The 24,977-nt window shown below is 41.5% G+C and overlaps 1 protein-coding gene across 2 annotated transcripts in view; it reads right to left on the reverse strand.

Annotated features, from left to right (window-relative positions):
* LOC126162470 (ATP-dependent DNA helicase PIF1-like) overlaps window positions 1–15,075 on the reverse strand; it is a 121,625-nt gene extending 106,550 nt beyond the window's left edge. The window contains exon 1 of one of the 2 annotated variants that reach the window (XM_049919002.1): window positions 14,862–15,075. The gene's annotated coding sequence lies outside the window, so the exon portion shown is untranslated. Of the gene's footprint in view, window positions 1–14,855 lie in introns of both variants that reach the window. The other variant, XM_049919001.1, reaches the window with a different exon arrangement.
* Between the last annotated feature and the right edge of the window lie 9,902 nt (window positions 15,076–24,977).

Genomic DNA, 24,977 nt, shown 5'->3' on the forward strand with positions numbered 1-24,977 from the left:
ACGTGCATTGTCCTGTTGGAACAGCAAGTTCCCTTGCCGGTCTAGGAATGGTAGAACGATGGGTTCGATGACGGTTTGGATGTACCGTGCACTATTCAGTGTCCCCTCGACGATCACCAGTGGTGTATGGCCAGTGTAGGAGATCGCTCCCCACACCATGATGCCGGGTGTTGGCCCTGTGTGCCTCGGTCGTATGCAGTCCTGATTGTGGCGCTCACCTGCACGGCGCCAAACACGCATACGACCATCATTGGCACCAAGGCAGAAGCGACTCTCATCGCTGAAGACGACACGTCTCCATTCGTCCCTCCATTCACGCCTGTCGCGACACCAATGGAGGCGGGCTGCACGATGTTGGGGCGTGAGCGGAAGACGCCCTAACGGTGTGCGGGACCGTAGCCCAGCTTCATGGAGATGGTTGCGAATGGTCCTCGCCGATACCCCAGGAGCAACAGTGTCCCTAATTTGCTGGGAAGTGGCGGTGCGGTCCCCTACGGCACTGCGTAGGATCCTACGGTCTTGGCGTGCATCCGTGCGTCGCTGCGGTCCGGTCCCAGGTCGACGGGCACGTGCACCTTCCGCCGACCACTGGCGACAACATCGATGTACTGTGGAGACCTCACGCCCCACGTGTTGAGCAATTCGGCGGTACGTCCACCCGGCCTCCCGCATGCCCACTATACGCCCTCGCTCAAAGTCCGTCAACTGCACATACGGTTCACGTCCACGCTGTCGCGGCATGCTACCAGTGTTAAAGACTGCAATGGAGCTCCGTATGCCACGGCTAACTGGCTGACACTGACGGCGGCGGTGCACAAATGCTGCGCAGCTAGCGCCATTCGACGGCCAACACCGCAGTTCCAGGTGTGTCCGCTGTGCCGTGCGTGTGATCATTGCTTGTACTGCTCTCTCGCAGTGTCCGGAGCAAGTATGGTGGGTCTGACACACCGGTGTCAAAGTGTTCTTTTTTCCATTTCCAGGAGTGTATTTCGTGTTCAGACATAATGACCTTTATAGACTCTGAGAAGCTCATCTGCAGAAACCAGCACTGTTTTAAGAAACAGCGGTCATGCGAGACACAGCTGGCCCTCTTTGTGCATGATATTCAACAGGCTCTAGATACCGGCTCCCAGGTTGATGCCATATTTTTCGACTTTCGAAAGGCGTTCGACTCAGTTCCACACTATCGCTTGCTACAAAAAGTGCTTGCTTATGGTCTATCTGATGACATATGTGGTTGGATAAAAGGTTTTCTAACAGACAGACAGCAGTATGTGTGTCCTGAATGGGGTGACTTCAACAGAAACAAACATAACTTCAGGTGTGCCCCAGGGCAGCATAATAGTTCCTCTGCTTTTTACGATTTACATAAACGATCTGGTTGATGGTATTGACAGTGGCCTGAGACTGTTTGCCAATGATGCTATAGTCTACAGGAAAGTAGTATCACACGAAAGTTGTGAACAAATCAATGGGGATTTGCAGAAAACAATGTGTGGTGTAATGACTGGCAGTTATCTTTCAATACTGGTAAGTGTAACATACTGCATATAACAAAGCGAAAATCCCCATTAATGTACGAGTACAAAATAAATGCCCAGCCTTTGGAAGTGGTAACATCCGTCAAGTATCTGGGTGTGACTATTCGAAATGTTCTCAAATGGAATTATCAGATTACACAAGTAATGGGTAAGGCGAACTCTAGATTGCGGTTTATTGGTAGACTCCTGAAGCGATGCAGTCCTTCAACAAAGGAAATAGCTTACAATATTTTAGTTCTTCCAGTCTTAGAGTATTGTTAGTCTGTATGGGACCCTTACCAGTTCTGTCTGATTCAAGAGATTGAGAAGGTCCAAAGAAGAGTGGCAAGATTTGTGACTGGTACATTTAGCCATCGCGAGAGCGTTACAAATCTCATAGAAAGTTTGAAGTGCAGATAGACGGCACGCTAAATAGAAGGGACTGCTCACTAAATTCAGAAATCCGATCTTCACTGAGGATGTAGAGCATATATTATTACCACCAACTTTCAAATCGCACAATAATCACCATTCGAAGATAAGTGAAATAAGAGCTTGTACTGAGGCGTTCAGACAGTCGTTTTTCCCTCGCGCGATCCGCGAGTGGAACAAAGAGGGGAAAATTTGATTCTGGCGCGAATTGTGCCCTCTGCCACACACCGCTTGGTGGCTTGCAGAGTATATATGTAGATGTAGGAAAAGAGTGCACTGAGGTTGCATCAACCTTTTTCATTGCCTGATGGACTGCAGTGATACCCTGATCAGAGAGGTAAGTTTGGAATTCTTCAATCGAACCATCAAGCAGCCTAGTGTAAGTAAGACTATGCACAGAATTCAGTGTCGATAGGCTTCGGCACGAACAGGATAGCCACGGAGGAGCAAAGCTGCAAGCAGTTGTTGGGCTTGAAAATCACAATTTGTCTCCACAAGCAAAGTGCCATTACGTACACAAGACCAGGATTTTCCAGGGCCTGCAATTGCATCAACACCTTTATGAATAATAAACTGTAGCAAAAGAACAATGATTTTCAGTATGTGATAATACGAGGAACCAATATGCAGCTGGCAGTGTCTTGGAATGTTTAGCCCCATTCTGTTTATTTTTAGCAGACATAGTCTGAGATGGCGATAGGCCCATTGTGAGAAAATCCCCATGATTGCCAGTGTCTCCAGGGGCCAATAGGCAATTTGGAAATGCCTGTACCAGACGAACCCTATCTGTTAACACAGGGTGAGAATTACATGTTACCCTGTCACCTGTTACGTGTCAGACATGTGAGCCAGCCTTCAAGAATGCACAGTGAGGAAGAAGAAACAAAGAGCACTTAACGCTAAAGCAGAGGAAGGATAGGAGGTGGAGAACGAAGAAAGGAAGAAAGAAAAAACAGGAGGACTGACTGTTCAGATGTCAAGCTACTGGAATGTCTGACATTCCCAAAAATATATCAGATATGTTCCCAAGGGAAGGGAAAAACAATAGCAACAGGATAGACATGTAGCACAGAAAGGGAAAAATGTGCTGCGAAGACTGGAGCCCTGCAGCAGCCAAGCATGAACTCATAAAAGAATGGTGAGACTGCTGGGGAAACAACATGGGGGTGATTTGTTGCATAAAATTAAATATTGGTTATCTGGTATGATCAAAGCTGAAGGTGCCACTGAGCCACAAACCAGGCAACAGTAGTCCAACCAGAATGACACCAGGTCCTAGCAAATATCAAGCAAAGTAGCATGATCCACACCCTAAGAGCCATGGACAAGGAAGCTTATGCATGCACCGACTCTAACTGATGAAAACGGGGAAATCACATTAGCTTTTTACTACAGAGGAGTCCCAAAAATTGTGACTCTGCAACAACATTGAAGTGCTGACTACTCAAGTAGAGTTCTGGATCGGGACTGACCATGGTACAAAGGCAAATTTAAGACTCATCTTTGGGGCAGAGAACTGTAAGCCACAGGCAAGGGTCCAAGCAGAGGCCCTTTGGATGGCATTCAGCCATTGCTACAGACTGTAACTGTACAAATGTGAACGTCATCAACATACAGTATGAGATATCCACTAGTCTGACAGGAAGTCACTAAACCTGTCGATGGCGATGAGAAGACTGCAACACTCAGAACAGACCTTGCAGGACAGCGTTCTCTTTGACCCAAGGAGATCTGAGTGACACACATGAAGCCCAACTTGAAACAACTGCTGTGGAAAAAACTGACAAACAAAATGCAGCAGGGGGCCTAAAAAGTCAGTCATGGAGGTCAGGTAAAAATGAGGTGGTGCCATGCCCTGCTGTATGTATTCTGTAGGTCAGAAAAGGCAGCAATAAGGTACTGGTGTTTACAAAAACCCTGACAGAATGCTTTTTCCAACCTAATAGTTGTCCCCCCTGGAAACCACATATACCGATAGACAGAAGGTTCCACTATCCAAGAACACAGCATAATAATCTGGCTACCATCCTTTGAAGCAGTTTGCAGAGCATGTTGGAGAGCCCTCCCCCCGGTCCCTATTCCCATTCTAGCACCACACCCAGTCTTTTTATTTATCTCCTTTTCCACTACCCCCCCCCCCCCCCCTGCTCACCTCTCCCCTGCCCACCGTTTAACATTCAGCACTTCACTTCCCGGAACCCCCATCATACTATCCCTCAATCCCCCCACCCCAGCCTCTTCCTTACCCCCATCCAGTAGCCACGCCCATCATGCTCTGGTGCTGCTGCTCACAGTGTGGTTCCAGTTGTCTGAGACTGCAGTCATGTGTGTGTGTGTGTGTGTGTGTGTGTGTGTGTGTGTGTGTGTGTGTGTGTGTTGCGTGCACGCATGCGCTCTTGTGTATGTGTGTCTACTGTTGATGAAGGCCAATGGCCAAAAGCTTTAATTGTGAGAGTCTTTTTGTTGTGTCTATATGCGATTCAGCATTTCCATGATATGGTGAGTAACAGCTTTCCTTCTCCTAATACCGTTACATTCCATCCTGGATTTTCCATTGAGTATATAGTTCAGTGTGATGAGGGTAAAAGATACAGACACCTACAACTTTTCATTTATTAATTAAAAGGTAACTGGTTAGAAGAGGACGCTGATGCTGTCACTACGTGGGTTGCAAGACATTCAGCAATAATGAATGCATTGGTAGAAATACCACCATGAATGAAGAGACTCTGAACAGTTGTCGACCTCTGGCAGCCCAGAAGTCTATAGAGCTTGGCCCACACCTGGGATAAAGAAGTATACATTCCCAAGTAGGAGACTTAGCACTGCCAGCATTCCTCTTTAATGCATTTAATTAGATAGTGAGCCATAGCATACAGCCAATTAAAAGTTGTGGGGGTGATCTGTGAAGGGTGTTGCTCACGACGTTACGAGTGCCTTTGGTGATCATGAATAGCTGTTGCAATGTCTTTGGTGCACCACGATGGCCAGCAGCATATGGAGCCTGTAGAAAAGTGAATAGCAACTCCAATGGTGTGGGCAATTTCATCAGAAACATCTTTCACAATCTCCTTAATGTATCCTGACAGAGGGGACAAAGGTGACACCACTGCATAGAAGCCATGAGACTGAGGGAAAGAGACTGTCGGCCAATAGCTGAAAAATATTATGGGTGGAACTGAAGTGGACACAATTACCATCACTGAAGAGACACACATGAGAAACGGGAAGCAGCTGGTCAATCATGAGCCCTTTACCACACAAATCTGCACACTGCCACAGAGGATGGTGTGCAGTAAAATCCCCGCATAAGAGAAAGAGGAAGAGGGGGAAAGAGTTGTTGAATTAACATAGTCATCTCAAGGTATATAAGTGTCCCACTTGGGAATAAACAAACATCACAAAAGGTGATTACTGGGATCATTCACACTCTTACTGCTACTGCTTGCAATGTGGAATAGGGGGAATTCGCTCATAGACAACATCTGTGCAACCTAGCCTATAGACCACTCAAGGTGCTCCCTCAATGGCAGCATAGTTCCAAAGAAATAATTTTAACCCTGAGGAGTTGGAGAATGGTTGTAAGTGAAATACGCTTCTTGGATAGTGCCACAGGAGGAAATTAGTAGTTGTAGTACTGGCAGGTGACAGCAAAGTCTATTGCAGTTCCACTGAATTATCATGTTAAGGATGTTCCGGCTAGGTGTAAAGGAGCCAAGAGGACAGGTAATGCCCCAAGTGCGACCAACTCACTGGTGAGGATGGAACAACAACAACAACAACAACAACAACAACAACAAACATCCGTTCAGAGACAGACAATGCAGGGGGATCCGGTGCCTCCAGGATCACCACAGCAGCATTCCTTAAGGCTTTTCCTTTTTCTCCTTCACTACTTTACGTTGTCAAGAACATGAGGGCTTGGGATGTAGGAACCAAAGAGCAACACGGAGCCCTGGAATTCAGAGTTCATGGTTCATTTAACCACTGGCTGGTGGATTACTGGTCTGGAGCCTTCCAGGGAAAGGGTACCCAGAAGAGAGTATGCCGCCTGGACACCACTGGAAGGATGTTGCTTCTTCAGCTAGGTGTATAGAGTTGAGATTCCTGCAGATGGTGTGCAGGAACCATGACAGGGGAGGACTTATCACATCCATGATCTAATTTACTTGTGCAACCTCAAGAAAGTAAATTATACCAGGTACTGCCAAGACCTGACCACAGTAGTGACAAAGGTTGGGATCATTGAGACAGGACATAAATGATTTCTATTTTTTCTAGCTCCAAAATGTTAGAGGCAATCTGAGACCTTGTTATGTTCTGTTATTAGAGTAACACACTTCAGTGATAGGTGGGTAGTCATTTAGGCAACTGACACAGACAGGTGGTAATTCGCATGGAGAATTTTTGTGAAGTGGCTGACCACAGTCTCCACAAATCAGGCCCTATTTACACTGGTAAGACAATGGTATTTAAAACACTGCACCAGGAATAGGAAATACATCGTGTTCCATTCACTTTGGAGTGAGGGAAGAATAATCGACTGAATGCCTCTGTGCATGCAGTAACTATTCTTATCTTATCCTCATAATCACTATCTGAGACACACATAGAGGGTTGTAGAACATTCCTACGGTAATCATTTAAAGCCAGTTCTTGAAAAATTGTTAATAGACTTTCTCGAGATAGGTTACATCTGTCTTCAAGTCTGTCAGTTGAGTTCGTTCAGCATCTCTGACACTCCTGTGGATTAAACAAACCTGTGACCATTCTTGCTGCCCTTCTCTGTATCATTCAATATCCCCTGTTAGGACTATCTGGTATGGGTCGCACACATTTGAGCAGTATTCTAGAACCCGTCGCCCGAGTGATTTATAAGCAGTACCCTTTGTAGACTGATTGCAGTTCCCCAGTATACTACCAATAAACTGACGTCTACCACCTGCTTTACCCACGACTGAGCCTATGTGATCAATCTATTTCATATCCCTATAATGTGTTACACCAAGGTATTTGTAAGAGTTAGCCAGTTCCAATATATTGATATTATAGTCATAGGATACAATGTTTTTTTTCGTTTTGTGAAGTGCTAAATTTTGTATTTCTGAACATTGGGAGAAAGTTGCCAACCTCTGCACCATGTTGAAATCTTACCAAGATCTCACTGAATATTTATGCAACTTCTTTCAGGTAGTACTTCATTATGGATAACAGCATCATCTGCAAAAATCCTGATTTTACTACCAAAACTGTCTGCAAAGGCATTAATATACAAAATGAACAGCAACACACTTCCCTGGGCCACACCTGAGGTTACTTGTACATCTGATGATGACTTCACATCCAAGGTAACATGCTGCGACCTCCCTACCAAAAAGTACACAATTCAGTCACAAATTTCACTTGATACCCCATATGATCATACTTTTGACAATAAGCATAGGTTCAGTACTGAGTCAAATGCTTTTTGGAAATCAAGAAATGCTGCATTCATCCATTTGCCCTGATTCAAAGCTTTCAGTATGTCATGTGAGAAAAGTGCGAGGTGGGTTTCACAGGATCAGTGTTCTCAAACTCGATGCTGGTTAGCAGTGGGTGGTCACTTTGTTGAAGATATCCTATTATATTCGAGCTCAGAATATGTTCCAAGATTCTAATGCGTATTATAGTAGCATCAGCCAGTAATCTTATTGTGTCCAAACTGCACCCTCAGAACAGCAATCTCCACCTTTTCAAGGTATGGCACAGTGTCATTAATGGTCCCGAAACATCTGTTCTACCATTAATGCTTACCACACAAAGTTCAAACTAGATAGCTTTTGATTATACAGTTTCCTGTGTGGTCATCTTAGATGTTTTTCCATATACTATTACCTTATGCTTTCCAGCCATAATCCACTTCAAAGTCCTTGCAATTATGAACTTTGATACAAGTCTGCTGAGTTTGGCAAATGATTTTCACAGCCAACACAGTATTTCTCCAGACATCAATAAAGCCATGACCCAAGTGTAGAGGAGCAGGCAGTGTTTTACATCATTTCCCCAGCACAATGCAACATAAACCTATTTGACAATATGGAGGTGTCCTGGATGGAAGCATTTCGGGGAGCACATAGCATGTGCAATAGCAGCTTGCAGCCGAGCGAGCACATGAAATACAAACCAGTTGGTGTTTCTCGAGTACACAGTGAGCCATGTCCTTTAAAGAAATGATCACAGCAGTACAAGAACAGCCTGAAACTTTGCAATCTAGTCGTTCTCAGTATAAAAACAGGTTAATTGGAAGGAGGTCTAAGAGCGAAATAGCACTGCAGCTTAATATTGTTGATAGTAAATATTTATTGGATACACTGTCCTTTTATCAAAATAATCCACAAACACATCTCGCACACTTCTTATCATTAGTAATGTTAAATGCAATTGTTTAAATTGTGTAATACTGTTTTGATTACAAAAAGTTTAATTCTGTTTTGGTATTACAAAGTAACAAAGTTTTCCATCTTGCGGTATAGCTGAAAGGAAATTTGATGTTAGGAAGAACTCCTCTAGCAGCTGGTAAAATTGTAGTTTATTAAAACACAACTGGTTCCATGGCTTAAAGCTGCATCATCAGGTGCAATCTACATGTTAAAAAACAAAATCAAGTGTCCCCACACTTTGTGGATATTACAATTAATAAAGGAACGTCTAAAACATACTTACAATGTTAAAAGATCAATGGCATATGCATCATTCCTAGTTAAAATTTACTATTTGGAGAATATTGTCAATACTATAGCCAGTTACAGGTAAAGGAGATATGCTCCATTCTTTAACACTTGCCCGAAATTAAAAAGAAAAACTTTTAGCATCCACTCACTATAAAATATTTTCTTTTTTCTTGTTAAATGCTGGCATAGTTTAAAGAATGGAGCATGTTTTCTTTACCTTTCACTCGCCATAGTGTTGACAGTATTTTCTGAATAGTAAATTTTGACTAGGAGCGATGGGTATGGCTGTGTTCTTTATTTTAAACATACCTTTATTAACTTTAATATCCACAAAATGTGGTGACATTGTACTTTGCTTTTTACTGTGTAGTTTGCACTTGATGATGCCACTTCAAACCACAAAACCACTTGCGTTTTAATAAACAACAATTTTACCAGCTGTTAGCAGAGTTCTTCCTACATCATGGCTTTCACCAGCTGCAGTTGCTCAGAATATGAAATAGTTTGTGAATGGAAATTGATGCAGGGACCTGTACGCATAGACCTTTTTCAAAACGTAATCAAATTAAGACACAGACATTCTCTTTCATTCACAAAACAAATTCTCATACAATGTATTAAACTCTCCAAACAATTGTCTGTTTCACTAGAATACTTAGGCCTAAAATTTGTTTCATTCCATCATTTCACTTGATAAAGCAACCACTGTAAAATAGTCTTGCGTGTGGATCTTTTATTTTCAAATTTAAATGACATTTTGTGTACAGATGCCTACCACAGACGAAATGTACCACTGAAATTTGAAAATAAAAATCTCCACAACTAAGACCGTGTTTTTCTCTCTTACTTGGACTTTTCCCTACACTGGATAAATGGACTTCCTTTCAGTGTCACATCTGATAGCAATGCATCTGCCAATTGTTTTATCTGTTCTGAACACTACTGCACACTTCTGAACAAAGAAATGCTACTCAGGACACTATAGTGTAGGCTGGCCTACTGACGACATCAAGAATTAAGTTTCTGTTGTGTTTATGTTATTGCAGTGTCCTTTGCTGTTAGTCGCACAGTAAGCCTTTTAGTTCAATTTGTGGCTTCTTTTAGGTATGGATATGACTTCTAAGTTTAATAGTGCGCGTCTGTGATGGGAGGGTGAAGAGTGTGTGTGTGTGTGTGTGTGGTGGGTGGGGGGGGGGGAGGCTTGTTTGAGGCTGTGACTCTTTGTGATTGGGGGGCTGACCAAGTGTGTAGCGCTGTAACTTTTTTTGTGGTAAGTAGTCTTTTTTTTGGGTCTATTGTTTGTGTGTTATGATGTTCGGTGGGGTTTTTGTGTTGTTCGTTCGGTGTTATTTACTGCATGTGTTGGTAGTTGATGTTTTGGTATCGGCACTTGTGGCTGATTTATGTATCTTAGGGGAAGTACTCAATTTCAATTTTTTTGGTATCGACAACTGTATTTGAGCTATACAGGTCATGGGAAGTGTCCGATTCCAATGCGCCGTCGTAGCTGTGTGTGTTCTGGTAATGTGAGCTGCTATTACTTGTATAGGTCAAGGGAAGTTTTCCATTCCAATGTCTCGTTGTAGCTATGTGTTTTGGTATCGTGAGCTGCTGCTGACTTATATACATCAAGGAAAGTGTCTGATTCCATTTTTTGTTGTTTTAGGTGTTGGTTTTGTGGTATCGATAGTTGCGGTGTGATTATAATTTTTGGAGTAGTTGGTTTTTATTCTGTGGTATTGACAATTGAGGTTGAGCTATGTAGGTGAAGGGAACTGACCGATTCTTGTCAATACTGTGAGTGTAGCGGAATTTGGGAATTTTCTGGTGTTTTTATGTTGTCGTTTTGCGTGGTTTGGGATCATTTTGAGTGTTTTGTGTGTGTGTGTGTGTGTGTGTGTGTGTGTGTGTGTGTGTGCGCGCACACATTTAGTATTACCCCGCCCAAGAACCCCCAATTTCCTGCACTGGTCCCGTTAGTTTGATTATATTTTTGGAGGGAGATGTGTGTGTTGGTTTTATACATATTTCCATGTTTGTTGTTGTGTTTATGTAATGACATCATAGGCACCATATTGGAGATGTTGAGAATGGTCATTTCCACCATATTGATGACCTCATGGGTCAAAGCAGATGTGTGGAATGTGACACTTCTGTAATCTCGCACAATGATGTTTCCCTACAGCAGAGCTTGTAGTTATGAAGACAGTAAAACAATTCAAAAATAAGAAGTCAACAGAATAAATAAGGTTTCTGTCTTTGCTCAGAAGCATAGCACAGCATACCAGCCCAGGAACAAACACAATAAATTAATCCTTTAGTCCAGTTGTTTTCCCAGAGTACTTTAAGCATGCATGTATGATGCCCTCAAGAGAACAGTAGTGTGGAAAGCACTGAAAACCACAGTCCAGTTTCACTTCTTATTTTTATTTATTTATTCAGCCTAATTGATTAGGGCAATCAGGTCCCCTCTCGAGCCAGGGTTTCACTCAAGTAGTACTTTTTTATGCCCTAGTTACCTAAGAAATAACTTTAATATGAAAAATAGCATGTCTTCATTCTCAAAAATAACTGAAGCAATCATGAAAGAGAGTAATAAGTTATACAAGAAAGACAACCTCTTTAAGAAAGCACAGTTTTATTTCAGAAGTGGAAAGAAGTACAACATCAGCCATTGTAGAGTCCACAAAAGTGGTACTCAAAGCTCCTGATAGGGATGATTGCACTACAGGAGTTTTCTTAGACTTGTTCAAGGCTTCTGATACTGTCTGATCACAAAATACTATTGAGCAAGCTGGAAGTTCTAGGTATAAGAGGAACAGCAAATGAGTGATTTCAGTCTTACTGGGAAAACAGAATGCAAAAGATGGAGACTGTTCACACATCTGCTGATAACAAATTTTTAGTACAAAAATTTCCAGCAAGAAATATACACATAGTTTTTTCTCAGAGCAGTGAATTGGGTCTGAAATTATATCAATGACTTTCCAGGCACAAAGACAGTTATGTTTGCCGATGACAACATCATAGTCACCGAATAAACACCAAACACGTATCAGAAAAAGCAAATGAAACCCTCAAGAAAATGAATGGCATGCACGCCAACATAAAGACAGAAATCAACTGTCACTTTAAGCACAGGCGATAAGCCCATGGATTGTGTAGCAAACTCAAAGATTTTGGCAATGAACATTTATAGCTAATGTGGAGTGAACATAAAAAGATACTGGTAAAAAGAATGTCATCAGCATGCTATGCTCTTAGGATGTCAGCATCTGTTTGTAATGACTTTTTGGTCACTATGCCTACAAACACTCAATTCTTAGTTATGAATTCTTTTTTTTAAAAAAAAAAAAAATAATAATAATAATAATAATGTCCTTACTACACTAATCTATAGTGCACATCTGGGAAAATAAATACTGCAGTAATAATTCTATACATAATAGTGGAACAAGAGCCAGTTTGGAGTTACATTTACCCAGGAAAAACAAGAAACTCAAAACAGCCTTTTATATAAAAGAATATAGTATAATAAATTGCCAAGGGAAGTGAAAAATATTACTAAAACACATTGTATAAAATTGTTCCTCACAAGTAATGCATAATACACAATTAAAGGTTACTCAGAGGACTAAGTAGTGGATAGTAATAAAAGTGGATAACTAACGCACCTGTCACATTTCAGTACATTATTACAGTTTACTGCTTCCACAAGGATCATGTGTCAAGATGTACAATGCATGACAGTAATGTCCGTTTACCTACTTTTTCAGGTGGAAAGTAGCAAATAGCTGAATACAGAGTCTAAAATCGAGGCAAGGAGCACAGGCATCATCATCTCAGTCCAGGAACAGTCGGTAGGTGTCTTTGTGTGAGTGGCAGTGAAGAGTCCGGAAGCCATCAGTGGGTGTCCTCAGGGAGTGGACAGTGAACGAAGAAACTATGTACTATATTGGAAGTTATCTGAAATGATTTACGTGTGAATGAAGGAACATTATACCATAGAGAATTATGCAGTGAAGCAGTGCTTCGGGAGGTTGGAGCTGCTCTGTTTGGTTATCCTGATTTGGATTTTCCTAGATGGTTAAGGAAAATGCCGGGATAGTTACTTAATCAAGGCCACGGTCAACCCCATGTCCTATCCCCAGAGGTTACCTGTCCTATCCTCTTACGGCATGTTACGTATGCTCTGTGTTATACTTAGGCTTATTGACTGGCACTGAATTACTTTGACAAATCTTAATATCACTGTGAGATGATCCTGGGATTAATAAATAAATACAAACAGGTTTCCTTTGAGTTACTGTTGTCATGTGTTCATTTTATTTTGTCCAATCCTAAATTTTCACTGTACTCGACGACTACACGCCATGTGTTAAGAGAAAATGTTCACTTAAATATGTGATTTGGTGTTCTTTCCCTCCTGTGCTCCAGCTGACGGAATGAGGTCTGGGCTTTTTGACAATTTAAAATGGTAGTCTGTTCCACACTAAGTGCCACAAAATTTTGCTTTGTCCAGATTTTGAATAAATACAAAGAGTGTCGGTGATTTAAAACAGTTCTTTCCGTGGCAGAGTGGTCAAGCAGATAAAATCTCAATGACTTTGGATCAGTCTATGTGTACAGATGTCAACAATGTAAGAGTAAACATCACTAAGGTTTTATAAAACTGATTCAGGTGTGCACTAAGTGACATTTGGTATTTCAGTACCTTGGGGGGCCCTTCCAGATTTCTAATTATGATACCTAAGGGGGCTTACTACCGAAGACATGACCTAGAAATTTTACAAACTCGAGCAAAATGCCTTATTAGCAAAGGAGACAAGTAATAAAAAGGGATATTTTGTTTCAGTGTACTGCATATGAGTATTTGAAAGTTACACAGAACTTAAAATACATAGGGCCTAATGTTGCCAGCTTGGACAATAGTTATAAATAAGCAAAATACTTAGCAAAGTTAAAAGCTGTCAATAATATGTAAGGAGCTAAAAAAATAAAATTCAGAAATATGGGTGCTATGGCTATCTTGCAGACCACACTAACTGCCCCCTTAAAGCTTAAGAAACCAGGTTAAAAAGATTATTCTACTTCAATGCCTGGATGAAGCTAAGGCACATCCACCTCCATGATTAATATCTTCTTATTATGCAACAAAACCTGTCACACTGTTAAGTCTTCACAGACAGATTCACATTAGAAGAATGTGGTGTTCAGTTGCGATCAATGAAGGGTACAGATTGTTACCCAATGCAACAATACTCAAAGGTATTGTGTACAGCGTGAATGTATCTTATCTTCCCTCGACACATTAAGTAACAGTCTGCTACGACAGACCCTAGTGCCCCCTTCACTTACAAGTTGTTCTTAATATTGTGTTACTTTGACATATTTGATGATATTTCCTGTTTTTATCACATAATAAGTGTAAGTCCATCATGAGGGCAATTGTGCTTCTTCTCTAATCTTCTCTTCTACCCATTTATGTCTGATCAAATGAGAGGTGTGGAAACTTAGCTTCAAAATTTGAACTAACTACGAACAAGAAACATTGCTTGCGAACTGCATAAATAAATGTTCAAAAGTACACGCAACATAATAAAATAAACAGTCTACACATTCAAACTAAAGTGAAGAACATTTCACCAGGAACGGAAACTACATTTTAAAAATCTGTCATCCTGGCTCTTAAAAAAATAAATACCTACGCAGATTTACTTCTCAGCATTATGGTTAACACAAACTCGTATGTTTAGAAACCACACATAATTAATACGTAACATCAATTCGATATCTAAACTAATCGTACTGTAACAAATCCATATACACCACACTTGCAATACGTTACGAATCTGCAATTCACAAGTGTCTGTACCGAAACTTCGACAAAGTGAATCCCCACTCACACCTGAACAACGAGTTAACTAAATGGATAGAGGGATTATCATGAATAACTGATTGTCCTCTCTATTTCGAGTAACCATTTTGACGACCGCAGCTAACCGAAGAAGTGGGTAGACATCGAGTTCCTAGGCGTACGGTACTTCTAATTACCTAAGACACACACTTTTCTCAGGGCGACAGGTCGTACAATACAATGCTGCACAAGTGATAACACATAACTACGCAACGCACAATTTGAAATTCCTATTTAAAGTATACAATTATTAAGGACACGAATAATTTCACTTACCGGTACCTGAAAGTTTTTCATTTTCACTGCAACGTGCCGTTCCATTCCTTCCTCTTAAAAATTCTTTTTTTTTTTTTTTTAATATAATGCAATTACTTTCCTTGGTAAGAATGGAGATTTACCGCAGTCATTTACGAGGAGTGCTTTGTTTTACTTCCTCTAATTCAAATACATCTTAGTCCACCCGCCTCATGCTGTCACGCACGTCAGAGATTAAAATGATAATTGGCTTTCAAAATGAACCTCTTTGGCAATTTGGAAATGCCCCACAAATATGTACTACCAAAACTGAGTGTACTTCAGTTCTTGGCTATAATGCAATGCCTAGAAGCAGTGAAGTCGTCAGCAACTAATACGCCTCTAATAGAAACCAAAGAAATGTCTCTTGACAGTAAAAAGCTCCCAATGTCTCATGTTCACGTTTCCTACCCGAGCTCAGTAACGAGTGATCTCTATGTCTATTAGCATAGAGATCACTGTCAGTAACGAATATGACCACTGTTGATTAGCTGCCGGAAGCAGAAGACTTGCCCTGATTTAGGTAAACTGACACTACAAAGTTCATCTTCGGCACGCCAACATAGAAGTTATCATAGACTCAGCTACCTGAAAAAATCCATGCAATTCGCACGATTATTTACATTACATAAGTTAATTTACGAATTTTCCTTTGTGTGAGACGACGTGGGTCAGACTGGTCCGATTCTAAATCCGAGGTTCTAATACTCTACTATCCGTGTCTTCTCACATAATCTTACACTAATTATGTCAATAGTCGTGCATCTTATGATATAACAATAAACTTTCGCTACATGAGACGGGAAACTATTTATCGTATGGGTACCCAACTTTATAGGAATAATGTTCAGACTGTGCGTTGCAGTATTGGCGTTGTTCGTAGCGTTAACGTCATGACTTGCCGTTAGCCAACCGTGCTGGTATGGCGACGTAGAGTTGAAACACAAGCAGCAGTGTGAATTACAGTTGCAGACAGTCAACATGGGTCTGAGCCGGGCTTTACTCGTAAAGCTGTTGTTTAAAAAGACAGAATACCGCTGTAGCTCTTCGCAAGTATCGACGCGTTAAAGGAATACAGAGAGGTCCTCTTGCCGCATTGCGGTTGAAGAACATGATTCGGAAGTTCGGATTAACTGGTGATTTGTAAATTGCTCCTGGGAGAGGCCGACTGCCAACTGCGCCCCAAATGGTTGAAGAAGTTACTGTTGCCACTGCTGAGAATGCTGGATGCAATGTTCGATTTTAAAGCAGTCAGCGAGGTGTGTCATGACTGTTGAACGTTCCATGGTCAGCCATTCGAAAAGTGTTGTGGGGAATCTCCAGTGCAGTTCCAGGCTATCATAGATGCAAATTAAAAAATGAAATGTCGTGTGACGAGGGCAAATGGTCCACCCATCGAACAACGTTTGGAACCCTTAATGTAAACATAGGACACAATTAACAAATTTGCCCTGTCACATCGAAATTAAAATGTATTACTTTCCATTGCTTATTCATTATTTGTCTTCCACGTGTCCTTATTACAAGCGTTTCCACAAAGTTTCATTGTCCTAAGACCACTCGTTTTTCATAGGGACACTGTTAAGTTTACTTATGAAAGTTTACTTATAACCAGCCAACATTGTGTATTTTCGAACATTTGCTAGTGTGGTATCGGCGTAGGTGCAAGTTCATAGGTTGGTACTACGACACCGACACCGACGACAGTGCCCTCTAGCAGGCGCTGTCTAGATCTACGAGCTCCGCTGCAGATTCTACCCATTTGATCTAGAGCAGAGGGCCTGGATACATTGCTTCTAACTGCACAGGGTGTTGGCTTGCTATTGAGATTACGCAGTAGTTACTACGGGTCTAAGGGTTCGCACCTCAGTGCAGAGTTATGTATTCAGTTAATATTGTGGTATAGTAAAACCATTTCTAAGAACAGTACCAAGAGATGTTCACCTTTTCCTGCTCCTGCTCACTTCCTACATTCGGCCTACCCTTCAGTTTACAGGAGCAGACACACGTGCGCATTCCAGACGGGATACAAAAGCTAATATCGCGAAATGCTTGTAGCTTATTGTCAATTGTAAACTTCACTCATAGATGTAAAAAGCTTCAATGCTTGGTACTCCATAGCTTTCAGATATTAAAGATCATCTATGCACCATGAGCTGTACGGTAAATAGTTTATTTGCCAAACCGATTTTCAGCTTAATGGTCCATCATCAGTGGCATCTGATACAGAAGAACCAACCACTGTATGTACATTGATTTCTACAAAATGATAACTGTACAGTCTTAGACATAAAAACTGACCGCCGGCCGGCCCCCACAGAGACTAAGTCCGAGTCGTTCACTTAAGGTGGCCAATAAAACTGACCGCCCTGACAGCTCTAAGTCCGGCCATCTGCACAATCTGGCAACACTGCAAGATGCGGAAGTGTTAGGAGGAAGTGTTGTCTACTTCCGAGTTGATATGAATGGAGTGATCCCATGGTCTTGCGGTAATCGTCGTGCATTCTAAATCTTAGAGTCGCATGTTCGCCTCCAACTTAGCTTGTGGCTGCGTCGCGATCATAACAGCTTTAATCGAGCGTTTCCTCGCGCTGCAGCGGCTACCGGCCACCGGCCAGACGCCACCCGCCGTCTGAAATCCGGTGCCGCCCATGTGAAGGCGGCGCCACGCTGTGAGTGTATGTATCAATGCCATTTTCGAATTTGAAGTTCTAGTTATCATCTTGCAGTTAAGCATTTGATTTTGCATACTTGAAAATCATGAACTACAGTTAAGCATTGTAAAATTGAGTCACAAGTGGAAAAAGGTGTACCATCTGCAACACAACGTTTACTTTTGGTATAACAGAGGGGTGAATGTAGATGAGGCAGCTAGAATGATTTGAACTGTGCGTGGAGCGACTGCTTTTGGGAAAAATACGTCAGAAAAAGATATTCTTGTTTCAACAAAGATCGTTCTGTCATGAATGGTTTTCCACATTAAAGAAGTCTCGACTTCTGATATCTGTGACATTTTACCACCATGCGACATTTGAATTCAACAGACAAAGTTCAGAAGTCTGGTGTAGGAGTACTGCATGCTCTAATTCGAAACAACAAAAATCAACGGAGTGACTATTATTGAACGTCATCAGGTCGCTCATTGAGCATTCCTTTGCACTATTGTTGCTGGTGACGTGTTATGATGCCTTTATCGCTAACGTCCTAAGAAGAAATGAAAGGCTGAGCCCCACCAAAAGACGTAGACTAGAGCAAAGAGTAGTGAGAACATAATATTTTACGTTTGATAGCTCCATAAGTGCGTTTTGGACTACGAATTCTGCCCCAAGGGGTGTGTGCAACACAGATGGAATTTGTTGTCAACAACTGAGACACCTTTTGGTCGCAGTGTAAGAAAGTCGAGCAAAAAAAATACATCACCTGTGCTACTGCATGACAACTGCCTCTGTTGATTTGAGAAACAAAACTATCCAGAAGATTGATAGGAAAGTCGTCTCCCGGACACTTGTATTGATAGGGAAGTCCTCTCTCAAGCACTTGTCCCTCTCGTCATATATTCGTAAAATTTTACCTTTCCCACTCTTGATCGATCAACCGTCAAGGCAAATCACTTCTAGAGGAAAATACTCTTAAAACTACACTGGTTGAATGACATCGTTAGAACCAGTGGTTTTCCACAAATGGAGAATTTGCAAACAACTTTAGCATAGTTAGATTGTTGTAGATATTGTGAAAGAAAATTCAGCTGCTGATTAATTTCTCTTTGATGATTAATGTTGCGATTAGAAAACTAATGGAAAATGCAATTAAAATATTCACTGTGCCAATAGAAATTAAATTAAGCTTACTACAGAAACATCACAATGGCAATCTATCTTAATAAAGCATTATGTGTCTGTAAGACGATTTAGCCTATTTTAACACGAATTAGTAGAATATTACCGACTTTTGACTTCGAAAAGATCTGTATTTACTTCATATCCTGTATCACTCGCAAGTATTATGAAAATGTGGCTTTTCATAGATAAAATTATGTATTCACAACAACAAAAAATATATCGGCAGAAAACAAAAGTGGCATTATGAAATTGGCAGTACCATATGGTTTCCAATCTGACAGTAAGGGTTGTTGTAAGTAGCAAACCGAATTTTGCTCGAGCGTTATCTTACGACTCACTTATTGAGTTTGTATCTGCCTGCTTGTAGCTCTACTACAGAAGAATAAAAAAATCTGGCTTTCAGCATGTTACCTGAGAAATGGTATTTTCCTATAGTGGGGAACATCCTTTTGTGGCTGAATTGTTGTCAAATATCAGTCAGACGTGTGCCGTTGGTCTAAGAGTTTCGGTATGTTGAATTTCTACCAATGATTTTTCTACAGGATTTTCTGTCCCAAATAGAGAGTTGAAGTCTCCCTTTAGTATTTTGACGTCATCTTGGTGAATTTTGCTCATAGTATTGTCGAGTGTGTTCCAGAATTTTTCGACATGTTTGGTGTTTTTCTTATTTTCTGTGTTGGTCGGGCCATGTGCATTGATGAGTGTTTATTTTTTGATGGGGCTCTGAACGAGCATAGTCATAAGTCGATTGTTGACGAGTGTGATTTCTTTGACAGAACTGATGATAGATCTGTGTTCGAGAAATGCCATGGCCAAGATTGGTACGCCTTTTGCTACATTTTGTTGCATTTTGCTCTTGAACATGCAATGGTTTCCGTGATGCAAGGTTTCATTGTCACTTAGTCGTGGTTCTTGAAGAGCAATGATGAGAATTTTTTGTCGGTCGATTTATTATGTGAGATTATTTAGTTTTCGTATTTGGATCAATGTATCGATGTTTTGTTATAAAAAAAAGTTGTTATGTGTGTGAAAACTTATGGGACTTAACTGCTGAAGTCATCAGTCCCTAAGCTTACACACTACTTAACCTAAATTATCCTAAGGACAAACACACACACACACACCCATGCCCGAGGGAGGACTCGAACCTCCGCCGGGACCAGCCGAACAGTCCATGACTGCTGCGCCTTAGAATGCTCGGCTAATCCCGCGTGGCATGTAGTTTTCAAATGCATGTTTTTTGCTTGTAGGGAAATTTACAAGAGATCTTCAATATTCTCTGCCGTGCTAACCTGGCCTCCCAAGAATCCGAAATCCCAAATGCCGCCTGTCGACAGTTTGCACAGTTCATGTTCATGTTTGCTCGTGTTTCATTGGTTTGCCCTCGGTGATTCCAGGACTGGACAGGACCAGAGGGTGTTGAAGCCTTTGGCAGCAAATATTTTCAGCCGAGCTCATTGAGCTAACAGACAGTGACCAGAGTAGCGGTGATTTTCACTCAGACGTGCGTGGATTTTGGGTTCAACGGATTGAGTAGCCGTTAAGGATTGTGTTAGTATTTGGTGCACCCCAAGTATTTGATTTCCTCGGTACCACCCGTATGGGGGAGAGATTCCCCTATCGGCCCCACGGGATTTTTATTATTATTATTGTCATTATGTCATCAGCAAATCCAATATGGTGCATCGTCCCACCACTGAAATAGATGTGCATTGTTCGAATCAGTATTTCCATCACATAAATATGGGTTATAATTACGTTACATTGCTGCTAGTAGACATATTTCTCACTTTTTCTTGGGCAGTTGCTACCTGTTACTCCATCATAGGAATTTACGTGCGCAGCATTGTTGCAATACAGACCTTCAAATTATCCGATTTCTGTAATTTCATTTCGATACCAGATCGTTCTAATCGGATTCAGCCAGTCAGGCGTAATGTGGATATCCGAATACGACTCTCATCATTTGATAGACTGGGTAAACCGCATTCTTAATCGGACGGTTGAATCCAGATCACTTATTTATGACAGGGCCTGAATTCTTAAACACTGTGGAAAATAATAATACAATGTGCTTATTACTAATATGTTATTTAAATATAAATATATGAACGAACGAGATAACAGTTTATTTACAGGAGCAGAGCCCCATCCATCATAGCAGAGCAGTGCGAGATTGGTTTCAGGGCCAAGAGAGGATAAAGCTGTTGCCGTTTGTTCCATGATCACCGTACATCAACCAGATAGAGAATATGTGGGCAGAGGTAACACGGTCATTGCCATGTGGACCTACAAATGCAAGCGACCTTTGGACGAATGTAGAAAACGTATGGTGGGAAGTAAACCATCACGCTACACTGTCGGCAACTTAATGAAATAAATGCCCCTACGCCTTCGAGAAATCTTAGGTAATGATCGTGGGTGGGTTGGTTACTAAAAGTATACTCGTCCACAAAACCCATGTGGACAATTATCTGATAGTCGGTCAAGCTTTGCTTGGTCGCAGCTGTTTAGATACAAGTCCATTTACTTTCAGTCTCCTCCTTACAATTCTTGCAATGCAAGATAATTGAAAAATCTCATCAACTCGACGCCAACTGAGGAATTGACTGGTGCATGTGTTGTTCAACACACAGTAGTTGTCACCCTCACTGGAATCAATGACTGTGTGTGTGTGTGTGTGTGTGTTTTCGTGTTCACGCACAATCTGATTCAATACTATTAACATTAGATAGACAACCAACAATAAATATTGCATCAAATTTGACTGTAAAGTATTTTAAGGCGATGGGAAGTTACAAACTGAATTTCTACCCAACCCACGACCTGCATATTACGTTACGTTAAGTAAGATGTATTAACTCCATAGTATCGTTAGCAGAGACAGTGCGCTCTTGTTGTCGAGGTTCGCGACAAGTGCAGCGATTAGCAGTGCCCAATGCCGCCGCGATCTGTTTATGTTGGCTGAGCGTGGACACTGCAGCAGACGCTTCGCCATAAACAGAAAGAAATCACCTTGGATCTGACTGCAGTGAGCGGATATCACTGCCTGCGTGTTCTTATTGTAACCAACGTGAGACTCCACTCACAGGTGCCATGGAGCAACTGCAACGGGTATCATGTCATTAGTCATCAGAATATTAACCAGTGATGAAATGTCCACTCTATTTGAATCACAAGAAAATAGCAACCCTCTCACAAAGTAATGTGAGGTGATATCAAAATTTATCCAACATACAAAAATTAACTGCAAGGCTTTCATGTTTGCAGCAGTAGCACACAAGGAAATATTATGTCTTAGAAGCATATATTTCATTTTCTCTTCTCAAAGTAACGCCCTTGTTTTAGTATGAAGTGGGAAAAAAACGCGAAAAACTAAAGTTCCTGAGAAGCATATCAGTCATTTCCTCTTTTCATATCATAACTTTTATTTTAGTATGAAGTAAAAAAAAAAAAACAAACAGTTTAAGGTTGTGAATGGTACTTGTATACTTCATAAAAGGTTCAAATGGCTCTGAGCACTATGGGACTTAACTTCTGAGGTCATCAGTCCACTAGAACTTAGAACTACTTAAACCTAACTAACCTAATGACATCAGACACATCCATGCCGGAGACAGGATTCGAACCTGCGTCTGTAGCGGACGCACGGTCCCAGACTGTAGCACCTAGAACAGCTCGGCCATCCCGGCCGGCATACTTGTATACTGACCATTCGTTATTTGACTAAATATGAACTACAATCTGATTCGCATATATATGACATGGGTTAGCGCCGGCACAAAGCAATGACTAAGGGTTGGATGCCGTTGAAGTCCCGTTACACTGATAGCAAGACAAATGTTCGCAAATCACCTCAATTGCCTCAAAAAAACAAGTGCATCTTAAATATCGAAGGACCGACGTCCACACTGTCACAGCGCATTGAAATACAGCTAAGACGGCAGATGAATATTTGTGACCGACTGGGCTTCGAACCTGGACCTCCTGCTTACTAGACAGACATGCTGATCACTGCACTATTATTTTTTTTTTTAAGTTTGAGAAGACTTTCAACACCATGTAGGCGGAGGCAAAGAGGGCACGGGTCAAAGATGCGAGGCCTGGCCTCAATGCCTCCCCCATACCTGTCACTGAGCAGTTGCATTATTCCCATGTATTCCATGTTTACATCCATATATACCTTTAAATTGTGGAACAAAATTGAAGTAGTAATTACGGTAAAATAAATCACAGATTGCCGCCTCCAATGGCATGTGTTCCTTGTAGAACATAACTTATAACAGTGAAAAGGGTGACGGAAAAATACATAACAAACATTCATTCAGAAATATATTCACAATTTAAGTTAATATACTCTTAACCACACTCCGAGTTGGAGTCTCTCTTCAGTTACAGCTAACCAGTGCGCACCTATTGCACTATTGTAAGAACCGAGTTGCAGTATTTTGGATTTAAAATTTTGTAAATTCGTTGTCAGAACTTATGAGACCAAGCTGCTTAGGTCATCGGTCCCTAAGCTTACACACTACTTGATCTAACTTAAACTATCTTACGCTATGGACATCACACACACCTATGCTGGAGGGAGGTCTCGAACTTCCGACGGTGGGCACTGTCGCGACGCAGCAGCCAAACTCTTTTCAGCACCTATCTACACACGCTCCTCGTCAGGCGCGAATTCCCATCTTTGCCGCATACCACATGCGCGGTTCTTTCGGGAAAGTCCGAAAGGAAAGACGCTACGAATCCGGGTTCGAACCTGGTCACTCACAAATTTTCATCTGACGCCGTTGTTCTATTTTAATGCGCATGACAGCCTGGACATCTGTCCTTCAATCTTTAATTGATTAACAAGGCTGTCTATTTCGATTCGTAGTGTCTGTTCTTTCGGAAAAGTCAGAAAGAACAGACACACACACACACACACACACATACACATTTTTATCCTAAGTACTACTCGGAAAATGTTTGGCTACCCAGTGATAGTGCCGGACTGTTGCTGCATCAACCTACTCATTTCACTAGATATAGTTGTAATTTTCTGAACAATTCCTGTTTACTAAGTGACAGCGACAGTGTCTCTCAGCGTTTACTTTGCCGGAAACCTGCTTCTCTCCGCCCTAGCCTATACTATAGCAATGAGTGTTTGCTCACATTCTTGATACCTTACTGGACGTGCTACTGCAACTGTAGCCAAAGATTCAAATCCCGCTGGAAAAGTATGTTTCAAGTCAGACGGTTTTGCTCCTCCCGTACTGTCATTGAAACCGATCATAACGAAATTAAGTATAGGTATCCTATGAAACCCTTGAGTTCATACTGTGGTGCTGTGAAGATGAAAAAAGTAGTTTTTCACAATTATCAGATGGCAGATGGAATTTGCCATATTCCACTAATTATGATTACATTATTAACTGTTGATTCACAGGCGCTTTTCTGCCGCTTATTGTAACTGTTATTTGAGTGTTAGAGCTGGAAGAATAGAAACATCAAATTTTCGCCATATGGAATGTTAGAATTCACCCTAAGTCTTCACGTTTCGAACAAAGGCAGAATATCCGTCAGGAAAGCTGACAACAATAAGCCAGGCCATGCCTGTCTTTTGGTGGGTGTGCCAATGACGGTGATCTCAATAATAATATTGTACAGCAAATATACATTGCCAACTCAACCACTGGAGAAGTTCCAAAACTGTGAATCGCGTCTGGTGAATAAGCTTTCAAGGTTTCTGTCCGATTAAGTCAGTAAAACACAAATAATTGCCGCAATTATTATGACATTTAGTTTGGTTCAAATGGTTCAAATGGCTCTGAGCACTGTGGGACTTAACTTCTGGGGTCATCAGTCCCCTAGAACTTAGAACTACTTAAACCTAACTAACCTAAGGACATCACACACATCCATGCCCGAGGCAGGATTCGAACCTGCGACCGTAGCGGTAGCGCGGCTCCAGACTGTAGCGCTTAGAACCGCTCGACCACATCGGCCGGCACATTTAGTTTGCATTCAGTGCATCGATGTATTACAAGTAATTGCACTCTAGCCCCTAAACCTAGTTACAGAATTGCGAATAAGACTCATTGACATATAATGAGGATCTTGCGGCCCTTGCCACCCGCAACTTTGAAACGAAGCTATAGCCACTTCCGAGGTCACTCACAGAACACATCAGCTGGTATCCTTCCTGGCGGTATAACTGAAACTTGGCAACAGCGCAGAATACGTTTGGCAACTCTGTGACCGACGAGTTACTTCCTTGATG

This window comes from Schistocerca cancellata, chromosome 2, assembly GCF_023864275.1.
Source record: "Schistocerca cancellata isolate TAMUIC-IGC-003103 chromosome 2, iqSchCanc2.1, whole genome shotgun sequence".
Classification (NCBI taxonomy): domain Eukaryota; kingdom Metazoa; phylum Arthropoda; class Insecta; order Orthoptera; family Acrididae; genus Schistocerca; species Schistocerca cancellata.